A 15,370-nucleotide genomic window follows, 5' to 3' on the forward strand; every position below is an offset into this window, starting at 1 on the left:
ATTTCAAAATTCACTCTCAATTTACAGTTATCAAAAGGTGTGGTATTGGCATAAACAAAGATAAACATATAAACCAATGGATCAAAAGAAAGATAAAGCAATGGACTTTCATATATATGACCAACAGACTTTCTACAAAGTACAAAATAATTCAATGCTCAACTTTTTAATTAACTGTTAATTGTGGAACATTTTGATAATTATTTGGGAAAACAAACAAAAAAACTTCAACAATTACATTTCATACATTAGTTAATATGAATTTGGTAATAGACCTTATGTCGTTTCTTTCTATTATGAACCTGAGAAAAGGCCTGTATACACTGAGTGGCCAGATTATTATGGCCGGCCAGAATATTATGACCAACCCATCAGTACTTCATTGACACGTCCAAAAATACTGAATATTGAAAACTTCCTAAGCAAATACTCTCAAGGTTTAATTATTATTATTATTTGCATAACTAATTCACTTCATTGTACTGATGGGGTGGTCATAATAATCTGGCCAGTGTATATTATATATATATATATATATATCAATATTTTAAATATTATTTGCTCTACCATTTAGATATCGACTTTTATAAAAATCATACCCCCAAATTTTAAACTTTTGCTTAATGTTATTTAAAAGTCACCCAACCTTTTCACTATATATGCATTCTTCTACATTTTCTGAAATTCTCCTTCTGTTTTTCACTTTTACCATTTAATTCCAATCTACCTGAAAAATATGTTTGGTTAATTTTAAACATTCTTTCTTTTTAAATGGATATTCAGTAGTCTCAATGTGTATAAACTATTAAATCCTCCCCCACTCACTAACCTAATATTATTTGTATATGTTATATTCCTATATTCACTGAAATCTATTTCTGGGTTTCAGAGATGTTTCCTATTTACTATTACAAAGTGTTCCTGGAAAAGTTTTTTTCTTCTCATTTGCCTGCTTGATGGAGCTCAGGTCCAGCTTTAGAGTGCCTGAATAAGGGCACCCTTTCACTGATTTAAAAAAAAAATACAGCAGGCTCTTCCTGTGCTACGTAGATGGGTATCAGTCACTAAATTGACAGCCTGTTCCCTAAATCCTCTTTGCTACAAAACTTGGCAGAGATGTATACTAACTAACTTTAGGGGACACAGACTAGCTGCTCTTGCAAGGAAACTCCACACATAGTACAAGCATGATGCTCCTTCTCTCCCTGAGCTTTAGGGAACATTCATTTTTGCAGATCTGGCTCCTGCTCCAGACCTTATGCCTCGAATTTATCTACATCCATACTGAACCACCACCACCTCCCAGGATCCTTTTGGGCCCGCTTAAAATCATTCATGTCCAATTTCTTCTTCATAAAGGAGTGGATGAAGCCATCAGTGGGAGTAGCTAGGAGTGTGACACCTACAGTGTCCTCCAAAGGCCTGGCCCCAGTGAAGTTTTAGCAGTTGATTAAATTGGAAAGGAATACTGTTAAGGAAAGCAAGACTCACTCATGCTCAATCTTTTCAGAATCCTAAACCCATTATTTTGAAAAAAATTTCAGCATTATGGGAATTATGCCTCTTCATGAAAATTAACATCAAAATCACACTCAAAATATAACTAATTTTAAGTTTCCTAAGCACTATATAAATATAGTTTGCCATTTTATATCACTGAGTATTGTGTTTCAACCTGAGTATTATATGTAAAAAATAAAAGTAAAAATGTAATTTTGTGAATCACATTTTGTGATTCTGCACTTAGCTATTTATTGGAAGGAAGAAAAACACACTGAATTATATTTCCTCATGTTTCAAAATAAGCAAATGTCTAAATTAGGCATTAATGTATGGCATTTATCAAAATTACCATTTCTATAACTGGCTAAGTTGTATGCATTGCATTTATTGTACTAGGCTATAGAAGTGCTTGCGAACTAATTAATGTAAAGCATAAACTCAAAAGCATTTTGATTACTATGGAATATAAATATGGGATAAAAAATAAGAAATAAGTTAGCACCCTTTGACATTGTAATACAAAAAAAAAAATGGGCTGGTTATGTGGTTTGAAGGATAAGTTATTCAAAAGCCAGTGTCAGAGAAATAAAAATATATTGAAGTTTAAGGACATAATTTCCCTAACCATTTTGGTAGTACAGAGCTTATGAACAGGTATATACCTGACTAAATTTGAGCCAAAGAATGGTTCATAAACTAGATAATACAACCTTGAATAAGATAGGCAACTGATATTAATCTATTCTTTCATATTAAAAAAAAACTTTAGTTCTCATTGCCATTGGTTTCAGCACATTTAATCTACTTTTCCTGAAAGATATATTGCCAATGAATAAATTGTAAAATCTGATAATTTACAAATCCTTTGGGAAGCTGTAGTTCACCTGTTTTTTTTTAAAAAAAGATAAGAAGATAAGTAGTCAATGCAGAAAAATCTACATTCTAGTCTGAGAATCATGAATATTAAAAGCCATAAGTAAAAAAAATAGATAATACTAGATATAATTTCCTTGCCAGCTAAATTGACCACAAAAATGCTTTAAGTATAATATTGCAGTTATTTTTAGCAATAATATCTGCCAGTATTTCAAATTCTATTTTATGGTCTGTTTTCGGTATTTTTGTAATCCTGGTATACCAAAAACATACCAGATGATGGTCAAATTAGATGATGGGCAAATGTAACACATGACCTATGTTTTCATAAACAAAAATATTGAGAAGAGAAATGAAGATGTATACTTTTGAAATCTAATTTTAAATTTAATGTGATTTTACAAATAGGAATAACTACAAAACAAACAACTTACAAAATTATAATCAAGCCATATTGAAGGTATCTCAGCAAAATTTCTTATAGTTTAAGATTTAGAACATTCAGTGATATGAGCTACACATTCTCCTGCATCAAAGAAATAGGTCTCTGAGGGTTTGTCTGAGATTTTTCTCATGGTAAGAAGGCTTTTGGCAGGATGACTACAAAAGTGAAGAGCCATTGTCATCACAACATATCAAGGGGATGAGCTATTAACATGGCTTTATGTTAGCCCTGATCACCTGGCTGAAAGAGTGTTCACCAGGTTTCTGCATCATAAAGTAGCCACCCTCCCTTCCTTACTATAATCTTTGGAGCAAATTACTAAGCACAGACTACACTTAAGGGATCGAAGGGTAGGTTTGGCCTTCCTAAGAAAGAGTATACATTAAATTCTTTTATACAGGAAATCTGTCCACATTTATATGTTCTCCCGCATTTATATATTCATTTGTTTATGTCAATATGGACTTATGGGTCTTCAGTTTATAGTTTGGGTTAAAATCTAGTACTGAATTATTTTATCACTCAAAATTTTCCAGCTTTGGCCACTGGGAGTTTTTTCAGTTGCTTCCTGTTTCCCTTTGACATATGTCCATCATGCATTTCTTTACTTCCTGGTACTGCAAGATATGCAACTTGCCTTTTATACCCCACATCTCTCTAGTATCAAACATTTCTCCAAAGAGAATGGTGTTAGAAACCAAGATCTGGGTGTTTGGTGTGTTCAGTGCTACTGGGGCATTCTTGCCTCTAGGTTCTCTTCATGAATAGAACTAGAATATACATATTAATAAAATACAAAATGGAGACCAACCTTGAAAGTCCCCCGAGTGGACAATTTAAGCCACGTAAGTAAAACTTAATTTAGCTTATTCTGCAAGACAAACAAAACGTAACTTGGGCCAATTCTTATAAATGGCTCTGAAAATCATAAATGAAATTTAAGCTGTTCCCAAATATTGGTATGAGGTAACACTGTTCACCACTCCTTTATCACTAAAAAAACTGTTGTAACCAATCATTGAAAATTAACAGCATCTGCATTCTCACTATATAAGTTGCCCTATAACAATATTGTTCACTATAATTTCACTGTTGGTTTGAGAACTCCCAGTTCACCATGTTGTTCCATGCACAATAAACTCTCACTAATTTGCTATTTCTGAATTTGGCAGTATGTACACTAACCCATCTATACAAACATTATTTATAATGTTTATCTATTCACTGTACATTACTACAAACATGAGCTCACACTGATGTGCCTGCCTCTAATACAACCTTCTCCCTTTCTTATCTATAGTTCCTCCACTCCAATAGTGAGAAAGTATTTTTTCAATACCAGCATATATGCATAACACTTTCAGAATTATTCATCTGTATGAAGTAAACTTTTAAGTGTAAGTTCCTAGATAGTGCCATATTAGCTCTTGAAGGAAGAAGCTACAGTTCTCATAAACTTGGTAATGTTTTTGTTCCTATGTTTGTTCAGGGATACCATGCTATCTTGAGCTTTATAATGTTTATTTATAATTAAATGCAGATTTGATGGGCAACATCTATATATCAGCTTCAGATAGAGCAGGTGTTTTAAAATATATCTTATTATTATTATTGAAGGGTTTAGTAAGTACAGTACTATTCCTTATTTCACCATATCAGCATTATCAGTAAGTAGATGATATAATAGGAAAACATGAGAAATTCAATTTAATTAACATATGGCGGTACAATATGCTAAAAATATCTCCCAAGCTATTAAATTCCCTTGAATCAAAGCACATTTGAAATTTTTAAAAATATACTTTTATTTTTTATTTTTTTTAAGTATCTTTAATGTTGAAAGTATTAAAAATAGGTCCTCCCCCCCCCCCACCCCCCCAATTAACTTCTCCCCACCCCAGGCCCTCAAAATCCTTGATTATACTATAATTATAATACTATTACAAATATTACAAATTTGAAAATGTTTTTAAATGCCATTGCTACAATTAATTCTATTTGCTTCTATTGTTAAACATAAACTGAAAATCTAAAAAATTAGTCCTGATTATTTGTAGGTTCTGAGATATACTTTTATAATCAGTAAATTTATGAATAGCCAGCACATATTTTTCAAGTGATCAATTCTAATTGCTATCCTCAGGCTGGAATTTATGTTGAGCAATTGGAACTTTTTCTAGGACTCAGGGCTAAATCCATAATACATGGATTTATAACTCTAGTCCAGTAATTTAACTACAGGAGTAAATATTTAATTAAATGAAGAATTCCATAAAGTATCCATTTGAATAAATAATGCCATGTACTTAAAAAAATGGCTTTCTTTTTTCTTTTTAAATAGTTTTCACTCTAATCTACTACAATTATATTTTTAAACTCATATGGCCACATGCTGTTTTTTGAGACTGGCACCAAGCTAGTATATTGCCTGTTGGAATAGCAGAGATGAGCTAATTATGACAAACTTAAGTATATCTTATTAAGTATCTTTATCTCAGAATACTTAATTCTATGTTTAAGAATAGTTTTGGTAATAATGATTATATATATTTTTGTTTTGTTATTCCTCCCCGGAGGATATTTTTTTCCTTCCTTCCTTCCTTCCTTCCTTCCTTCCTTCCTTCCTTCCTTCCTTCCTTTCTCTCTCTCTCTCTCTCTCTTTCTCTCTCTCTCTTTTTGAAGAGAATGGAAAGGAGGGGGAGAGACAGAGAGAAAAATCAATGTGACAGAGACACATCGATTGACCAGGAATCAAACCTTCAACCCTTCAGTCTACAGCTCTAACCACTGATGCTCTAACCACTGAGAAAACAGGCCAGGGTGATGATTATAATTATTTACCCTCTTTATTGTGAGATTCATAACCTATGCATCTTATTTGAATGTTTTTAAATAGCATTTGTAAAAAAAAAGTTCAAGGGTTATATCAAGTGCTGATTTTTAAAAAAGTTATTGGAAGAGTCAATATTTAGCAACTTCTTCTTAAACAGCCAAACTTCCCCATAATTCTTATAGTTGGGTAGGGCTACCTGACTAGCTCTGGCCAGTGGGTCATGGATTAAAGGAAGGTATATCTCGTCCAGAATGGAAAATTTAACTGTAAGTGTTAAAAACATCAAATATCTCTTTGCTACATTTATCAAAGATATGCTTCAGTTTGTTAGACTAAAAACACCATGGATTAATGGCTAGCTTTTCTACAACATAATCCTATCCTCACTGTGACAAAAATTGGTATCAAAGGAAGGTCACTGCTATAAATCTTTAGGTGCTGAGGAAGGAAATAGTATAGGCTGAATGACTACTACATGGTATGTAGTTTTTAAAATATTTGGTCAAATCATGTCTGCATATGTTGGGGAAATAGAATTGGATACCAAATTGTCTCCCACCCCAGAAAATCTTCATAAAGGTGGTAAAGAAAAGTTTTGTTATTGAATAAGCACTGAACAAGAAGGCAATGCACATCATAGGCAATCCATTAAGAGATTGCAAAAAAAAAATAACTCTCTCCCTTTTATATAGACAAAGATATACAACCCATTACATACATATTATTAGATAATAACTAGTCCTCAAGCAAGAGAGCTTGACAACACCACTTGCTATGTAGTTTTCCTAAATTCACCTGGTAATTGGGATGACCAGCTGTGTTAGCTCATTGGTTTTCTACAATGGAAAAATAAGCTTCCATTTTTATGACAGGAGATAGTTTTTTAACTGGGAGCAAGACAGCCACCAGAAGCTCCTACTCTTTCCCAGACCACTTTTACAGAAACTGGGAAACTTATGTTCCAAAGAAATGATTCTAGGTCTTCGAGGAGGGCCTTCCTAGGATGTTAACACAGCAAGAGGCTTATTTAGCTTTTAAAGAGATTTAAATACAGTTCAAAGAAATGAAGAAAAAAATTAAAGTTACAAGGTTTCTAAAGTAAATGTTCTAAGAAAAAGGAGTGGGAGAGGACGTTTTCTTTATTTTCAAGAGTGAGAATTAAGCCTCATTATTTTTAATTTGTATTTGCACTTACTCATACTGAAAGAACAATGACTGTTTCAAGGAAAAGCTCTGGTACAATTGAGAACACATAAAACTAGAAGCTTTTTTCATGGAACATCATTTTCACTCCAAGCACCAACTAACAACTATGGCTAATTCGACTTGGGCATTTCCAAATACTCTCTTGAAAATGAATTAAGTGAGCCAGTCACCTGAAGGGATATAATTGAGAATATGTGTTGCCAATGATATTCACTTGAATTGTATCTGCTGTCTTAGGCTTGACATATTATTTAAAGGCTTATAAAGAATGGTACCAGTGGTAATTAAAATGGATGTAATTCTTGATATAATAAAATGTACTGACATTGAAAAGAACTGCTCAACTCAGTAAACACATACTTTCCAAGTGAGCAATATATGATGTTATAAAACTATGTATGGGGGAAAAAGTCCATTCACAGTGTGAGATATTCCAATGGATTTTAAAATAACAATTCAAAGAGTTTCTTTCTATAGTTTTAAATTTTACATTACAATTGAAGTTTAAGAAACTACCACTTATTCAGTATTAATGCAGCATAAATAAATAATATCCACAATTATCTAAAAATACAACCATCACAAATACTCCTCCCTCTTTCAATCATACATCATGTGAGGATAATTTTTTTAAATATATACATTTCTACCAAGTTAGCATATCTTGGTAGAAGATACTGAGGCAGAAGCAAATATAAAAATCCAGCTATGGTCCCTTAAGCTAAGCATTAGAGAGACCTGCAAAATGCATGAAACAAAACACTCGTTTGGGAAAAAACTACACTCTATAAAAATAAGGTATTTCTATTAACATGTAATGGGTTTATATTTTCAAATAAACTTAAAATAAATATTCAATTATTTTTCAGTTTTAATTCTGTATAATACATATAGATAGATATAACCCAAATAAATAGAATCTCTTAAAAAATTTCAAAGGTTTTTATGAGGGAAAAGGGTTCCTAAGGTCAAAAGGTGTGAGGATCTCAGACTTGGAGAATCAAGAAAGGACTAGCAGATGAAAAAACAAATATATAATTTTTCTGGGAAAGGTCTGTAACAAAGTATGTGGTAGTGGCTATTGGTAGAGAGAGCAGACTGCTATCCTATATAATGCAAATTGTCCCCTTGACTGGGAGTTCATCAGGGAGCTCGATCAGGGGGTGGGGCCAGCCAGGGAAAGGGAGGGAGCACCTGGCTGGCGGCCGCTAGGGACCCTACCAGTGCACAAGTTTTGTGCACTGGGACTCTAGTAAAATAAATTAAGCAGCACATCAAGTTTTAGATACAAATGTCGTCAAAAGGAAACAAACCTGTCTTGAGAGTCATTGTGATGGCTAAAGACTAACATGACTCTTGGGCCTCTATTCATTGTTAGAAAGGAAACAGCCCAGAAAGTACAGTCTGCAGGGAAGGCACAGGCCCTTTCCTCACTTCCAAGTTGGTCAGGAAGAGCGCAAACAGAGGACAGTTCCCAAGAGAGTAGATTCTGAACCTAGAGAGAAAAGAAAACCAACATCTACGATATTATTTACTAGGGGCATTTTTATTTAGTCCTCAAAATATCACTGTCAACAAAATATTTCAGCACCTTTCTAAAAAGAACCAAGACACAGGAAGTTAAAGCATCTTGACTACAATCACCAGGGTAATAAGTTGTGTAGGCAGCATTTAAGCCAGTGTTTTATAATCAGTTAACAGTCTTTTCTCATTAAAATTTGCTTACTTGTTCACTCATTCATTAATCATTCAATACATTTTGAATAACTACTCTATAAATGGCATTATGTATAAAACTAATTACAAAAAGCAGTAATAACCTTAGATTTTGCCTTCAAGGAGCTTATAGGCTCACAGGGAGGTAGGACATGCACCTACATTTTCGTAATATAGAGAAACTATGAAATAATTGACAGGTTCATAAAGCAAAATTATAACCTTCAGAGAAGGATTATCATAAGAGAATTGATGAAAAGGTCATCCTGGTAAAATGATTTGTTTTTATTGTGAAAACATGACTCCATTTCAAGTTTTCTTCCAAGTCCAGCTAGTGTCTTGATATATTAACCCTGTAAAAACATATTTGCTAGAATAAAAAGAATTATTTGTACATAGAAGTGGAAAGAAAATGCTAATGGAAAGCAGTGCTTTATAGTAAAGGTTATTCAAAGAATGTGTGAATATTACAGTGTATGTGAGGAATAAGTTAATTTGTTCTTGACATTATTTCCACCTGAACAGTGGAAGAAATGCAATTATAAAATTTCAAACAGACTACAGAAAAGTCTGGCCTATGATGCAAAAGAAGCTATAAAGAGAATTAAGACATCTTCAGTTTTGAAACAACATAGTGCCCGTGTTCAGAGATCTTCATCCCATAGGACACCCAAATATACAACATAATGTCATGTAATGAGGAAATAATAAAGCCAGAGTAAGGGAGCTAAGAGTGAAGGAGGGGCTTCTTTGAGGACATGATTTTTGAGCAGAGACCTGAATAAAGTGAGTACAGTGAGTTCCCACTTATGGAGCCAACAGGTTCTGTGACTTTAAGCAAAACGACCTACAGGAAACCAATTTTACCATAGGTTGACTGATATAAATAAGAGTTAAGTTCCTGCGGCATCTCATCAATTTTATAATGAAATGGTATTGAAGGAAATGACATTATTCAAGGACCTGCTGTACTATGCACCAATGCCTGGGAAAAGCTTTTCAGGCAGAGGGAACTACAAATGCAAACTCCCTGAAAGGAAAGTGATCTCGCCGTTAACGACCACTTCTAAGGTGAGGGAGCCCCGCTGTGAGCAGTCTTGCTGCTTCTGTCCTTACCAGATTACCGCCTGCTTCTAAAATTGGCTTCCAAAATGTAGTGTGTATTGAGGAGCTAATCTGTGTCTGGAGTTTCCATTTGTACTATATCAAGACACATAATGGTCATTATGGTACTGTAATCACCATCTCATGTATGAGAAAACTGGTTCATAGAAATTAGATGATTTTTATCAAGGTAATTATTTTGTGGGATTTGGATATGAATTCAGTAATTTACCTCAAAGCCTGGACCCTCTCTCCCTCTTGTATAATGAAGTCACTTAAAAAAAAAAAATCCAGGCCTCAAAAAATATTCTAGAAACTAGAGAGAACAATTTTATAGAAATTGGAAGAGTGACTGTGGTGAGAATAGGGAAGACACTAATAATTTCATAGCATGCAACCCTTTCACTTTCCCCAAATCATGAGAACTTTGGGGAAGACTGCTTAGGACTATAGCATGGTCCTCGTTTGAACACTCCCAGGATACAGGCATCCAAAAATACCAGGGCTTGAAGCGTGCAAAGAGCATTTTAGTTAGAGAATAGAACTCGCAGTTGGTGGGAGCGAATAGTAATTTCAGACTCTATTATTTTTCTTTTCCATAGAAATAAAAGAAGTCATTGGCCATAAACCTTTTCATACTCTGTGTAAACTCCTATAGTTCCCAAATATACTAGTAGTTGTCCAAATGTGAAAGCAGCCCATCTCTGGAAAAGGAGCAGTTCACATGTTCCAGTTGATGGAGGCTGTTCACCTCATTCAAACATCTAGTGCTCATATATACACCAAGGAACACAGGCCTTTGAGCACATTGAGGCCTGAAACTGCTTATCTTTGAAAGCAGGTATATGGATTAACTCAAGGCAAAACAGGCATGAAAAAACACGAAAGAAGTACCTGTCTTCATCAATCCGGTTCTGGGCCATCACCGATTTGTATTACCCAGTTTCTTAGAGGTTGGAGCAAGTTGCATTTGTGAAGTGTCCTTGATTTCCAATGTATTTATGCATTTTAGTAGATGGGTGCATATTTTCCTAGTGCTTTAAAAGGGTGGAAATCAGTTTAAGACTCTCATGACACAGATCACGCAGGCTTCTAAAGCTATTAGCATATACTTGCATTTAGTTTTAAGTGCTTTCAATATTTAAAATGTTTTTAAGTTGTTCAAGCAGAGTATGTAAATTGAGCAAAGCTGGTAAGTGGAAGCTATAATCCTAGAAATGCTGAAATTTATTCATCTTGTAAAAGATCCTTAGTAGAATAGAAAGAAAAAGCCAGATAACTAAAGGAAAGGCCAGGAGAATGATAAAATGGAAATAGTAAATATAACACAGGTATACTGTCAATAGTATTCAAGAAAAGTGAAGATATAGCCACGTAGGATGAAGTTTTGTTGTTGCTGCTGCTGTATATTTGTTTGCTTTTTTAAAAAGGCTAAATAAAACCACATAGTATTAGTAAACATTTAGGTAGACAGTATATTGGTATGCCAGTTGCCTGGCGTATTGGACATATTTGAAATGACTATGTTGAAATTAAAATCCCCACTCAGATGCTCACAAAATTTCAAGAAGGTAAAGATAGTGCTGACTTTTCTAAATGCAATCTTTGTGTAAATTTGTAGAAATCATTGCTTTTTTTATTGAACATCTTTTTCATTTACTGTTTCTGCTTTCATTTTCTTATTGAGGCTTCATTGAGTTGGCATAATACAATTGCAATACATTTCACTGGAAGTAATTCAATGTTTCAACTGTGAATGACATAATAGCTCATGCTTCACATAGTATGAGCCCACTTCTTTCTTTACTCATGGGAATATGCTTTAGTGTGGTTTGGAGAAGGGTGACTATCATTCAGTGTATTTCTTGGATGTGTATTAATTTGTATCAATTAAGAATACCTGAATGCTACCCAATTTTTTGCCTGTCAATATTTGCTATACTAGTATTATTAGCGATAGCAATTCAAATAGTGGGGAAATTAAAGAAATTTAGCACATGTTTGAAAAAAAAGTCATATAAAGATAACATTCTAGACCAGTGGTTCTCAACCTGTGGGTCGTGACCCTTTTGGGGGTCAAGAGACCCTTTCACAGGGGTCGCCTAAATACATCCTGCATATCAGATATTTACATTACAATTCATAACAATAGCAAAATTACAGTTATGAAGTAGCAATGAAAATAATTTTATGGTTGGGGTCACCATGACATAAGGAACTGTATTAAAGGGTTGTGGCATTAAGAAGGTTGAGAACCACTGTTCTAGACTATTAAGTATTTGTGTGTAAAAAGCAAATTTTAAAATAAGAAAATAGAAGATACAATTTTTTTGTTCATGCTGGCATAAGGAACTCTAAAGCAGAAATCTACAGGAATTGGTTGCTAGATTTAATTTTCAAAAATAAAGTTAAGCCGAAACCGGTTTGGCTCAGTGGATAGAGCATTGGCCTGCAGACTGAAAGGTCCCAGGTTCGATTCCGGTCAAGGGCATGTACCTGGGTTGCGGTCACATCCCCAGTAGGAGATGTGCGGGAGGCAGCTGGTCGATGTTTCTCTCTCATCGATGTTTCTAGCTCTCTATCTCTCTCTCCCTTCCTCTCTGTAAAAAATCAATAAAATATATTAAAAAAAAAAAGTTAATACATTTAAAAAGTAAAATATTTGCAATGATAATGATGAGTTAAGTATCTTTAATATATAAATGATTCATTTCAATAATTAAGGAAACAATTGAAATGGGGCTTTAGCAATAATCTCAAGGAAGAAATAAAACTGTCACTATTTGCAGAAAACATACAATTGGCCCCCTATATAGCGTTTCCACCCCTGCCAATTCAACCAACCTTGGATCAAAATATTCAGAGGAAAAAAGGTTATATTGTTGCTGATGTGTATGTGAAGTTTGACCAATGATGGTTGTGTCTAGCAAACAAGTACGACTATTTTCCCTAAACAATGCAGTATAACAACGATTTACCTAGCATTTCCATTGTAATAGGCATTATAAGTATTACAGAGGTGATTTAATGTATATGGGAGGATGTACATTAATTATATGCAAATACTATATTTTATATTAGGGAATTGAGCATCTCCATATTTTGGTTTCCTTGGGGATCCTGTAATCAATACCCTAAAGATACCGAGGGACAACTGTATTATATATAGAAAAACCTAAAGACGCTGCTAAAAGTCTGTTAGAACTAATAAATGAATTTAATAAAATTGCAGGACACAAATGTTGCATATCTATACCGGTACACTATCAGAGAGAGAGAAATTAAGGAAATAATCCCATTTGCAATTACATCAAAAAGAATAAAATACCTAGAAGTAAATTTAACCAAGGAAGTTAAAAACCTGTACATTGAAAACTGTAAGATACTGATGTAAGAAATTGAAGAAGACATTAAAAAATGGAAAGATATTCCATGCTCATGCACTATAAAAATTAATATTGTTAAAATATCCATACTACCCAAAGCAATCTACAGACTTAATGTAATCTATATCAAAATTCCACTGGCAATTAAATTGGGTTCCTGGCCTCAGTTTCACCATGGGTCCCCCACACCAACAAACACTTCTCAGACACAGCAGAATGTTCCAGGTATTCAACTCAATTCTGACAGAGATAGCACAGATTCAACACTTTCAGGGGTCAGTCTTACAAGACTGCTCCATCTCCTGAAACACAGACAGCAGCTACAGGCCTAGGTTCTATGCTTTTGACCAAATGCCCCCTCTAATTCAGAATGCCAATAGTAAGCCCAGATTTTTATCCATACTTCAGACTGGCGATAAATCAGAGCTTCCCACAAACCCCCTCCTTGAATTCAACTGTTTTTGCTACAGTAGCTCACAGAACTCAAGAGAAATATGTTACTTACTAGATTACTAGTTTTCTTTAAAAGAATAAAACACAAACAGGCAGATGAAAGATATATAGGGCAAGGTATGTGGGAAGGCACAGAGCTCAGAGCTTCCATGCTCTCTTCGGGCATGTCACTCTCCTCAGATCTCCACATGTTTAACAATCAGAAAGTTCTCTTAACTTCATCCTATTGTATTTTCATGGAGGCTTCCTTACATAGTCAGCGTTGATTAAATCATTGGCCATCTACTCAACCTCTAGCTCAACTCCCTTTTCCAGAGTTGGGGATGTGGGTGTGGGACTGAAAGTTCCAACCCTCTAGTCACCTGGTTGATTACTTTAGAGAATAGACCACACCCTTAAAAAATTTCCAAAAGCCACCTCATAACATAACAAAAGATACCTTTTGAACTTTCAACACTTATGAAATTCCAAGAAAATGTGAAGAGTTTCAGGAGCTGTGAGCCAGAAATTGTGAATGAAGACCAAATATATGAGAAATACATATTTTATATGAAAAATACATATTTTAATCATCTGAATGACTAGATGTTACAGTAATAAGTTTAGCGAGTAGAAGATAGTATAATCAAATTTCATTTCTTTATTAGAGGGAATTTTAAACTTTACTTAGAAGTGAAACTTAACTTGTGTGTGTGTGTGAGACCCTGATAAGTAACTTGTAACCCTCTGCGTGTGCATCCTGATAAGCCCACAAGGCCACCAGAACACACTGACAAGAGACACTGAAGAAGCCTGTTATAGTAATAAGTTTAGTTAGCATAAAGTAAACTCCATTTTGTATTAGCATAAGTTAGCATAAGGTAGACTCCACTTTGTATTAGCATAAGTTAGCATAAGCAGACCCCATTTTATTCTTAGACCAAAACTTGTAAACAACTCCAAAAATAAGATGTATGTATGATTGATAAGCTGTGAACATGGTCACAACTTTCCCGCCTGAGTGTATACCTAGATAACAGGGCAGCACCTGTGTATGGCACCCGATATGAGACACTGAAGACGCCCAGCTTCAAGGATTTAAGGAGAGCAAATCTGCTGCGGTTCAGACACTTGTCTGCCCTCCACAGACAGGATGCTCTCCTCCCCCCTGGAAACTGCCAAACTGCGAAACTGCCATTCCTGCTCTGCCTGAGCCCAAACTGCTAGAGGCCTCTCTCTGCGAGTCAAGAGACCGAGCTCCTTGCTGCAGCGTATTTTGATGACCTCCGTGTGTCTCCTCTGTTGGCGAGTGTCTCCGGGTGGCCTGCCAAGGACTGAAACCCATCAGCTCTCTGGTAAATAAACCTGTGTGATTTCTTGCATTGTTTATCTCCTGTGTCTCTCTCTCTCTCTTCTTAGTTTTTGGTTAAGCTTGGCCATATTAATTAATAGTAAGTACCCTTTGACGTTTGTATTGGTATATCCAAATGAAACGAATTGCGTCACCTGTGCATACGTTCCTATAGATAATTGGAACACTAGACAGTCATTCTTATAAATCACAATGTCACATATTTCACAGAAATAGAACAAACAATCCTAAAACTTAAATGGAACCACAAAAGACCCTGAATAGCCAAAGCAAATATGAGAAAGAAGAACAAAGCTGCAGGCATCATACTCCCTGGTTTCAAACTATATTACAATGCTATTAATCAAAACTGTATAGTCTGGCAATTAAAAGAGATGCATTAGCCAGTGGAATAGAATAGATAGCCCAGAAACAAAGCCATGCATATACGGTCAATTAACTACAATGAAGCCAAGAATATACAATGGGGAAAAAAAACAATAAATGATGTTGGGAAA

Source organism: Myotis yumanensis, unplaced genomic scaffold, assembly GCF_028538775.1.
Source record: "Myotis yumanensis isolate MYYU_CA2020_CCGP unplaced genomic scaffold, mMyoYum1.0.hap1 SCAF_3, whole genome shotgun sequence".
In the NCBI taxonomy this organism is placed as follows: Eukaryota; Metazoa; Chordata; class Mammalia; order Chiroptera; family Vespertilionidae; genus Myotis; species Myotis yumanensis.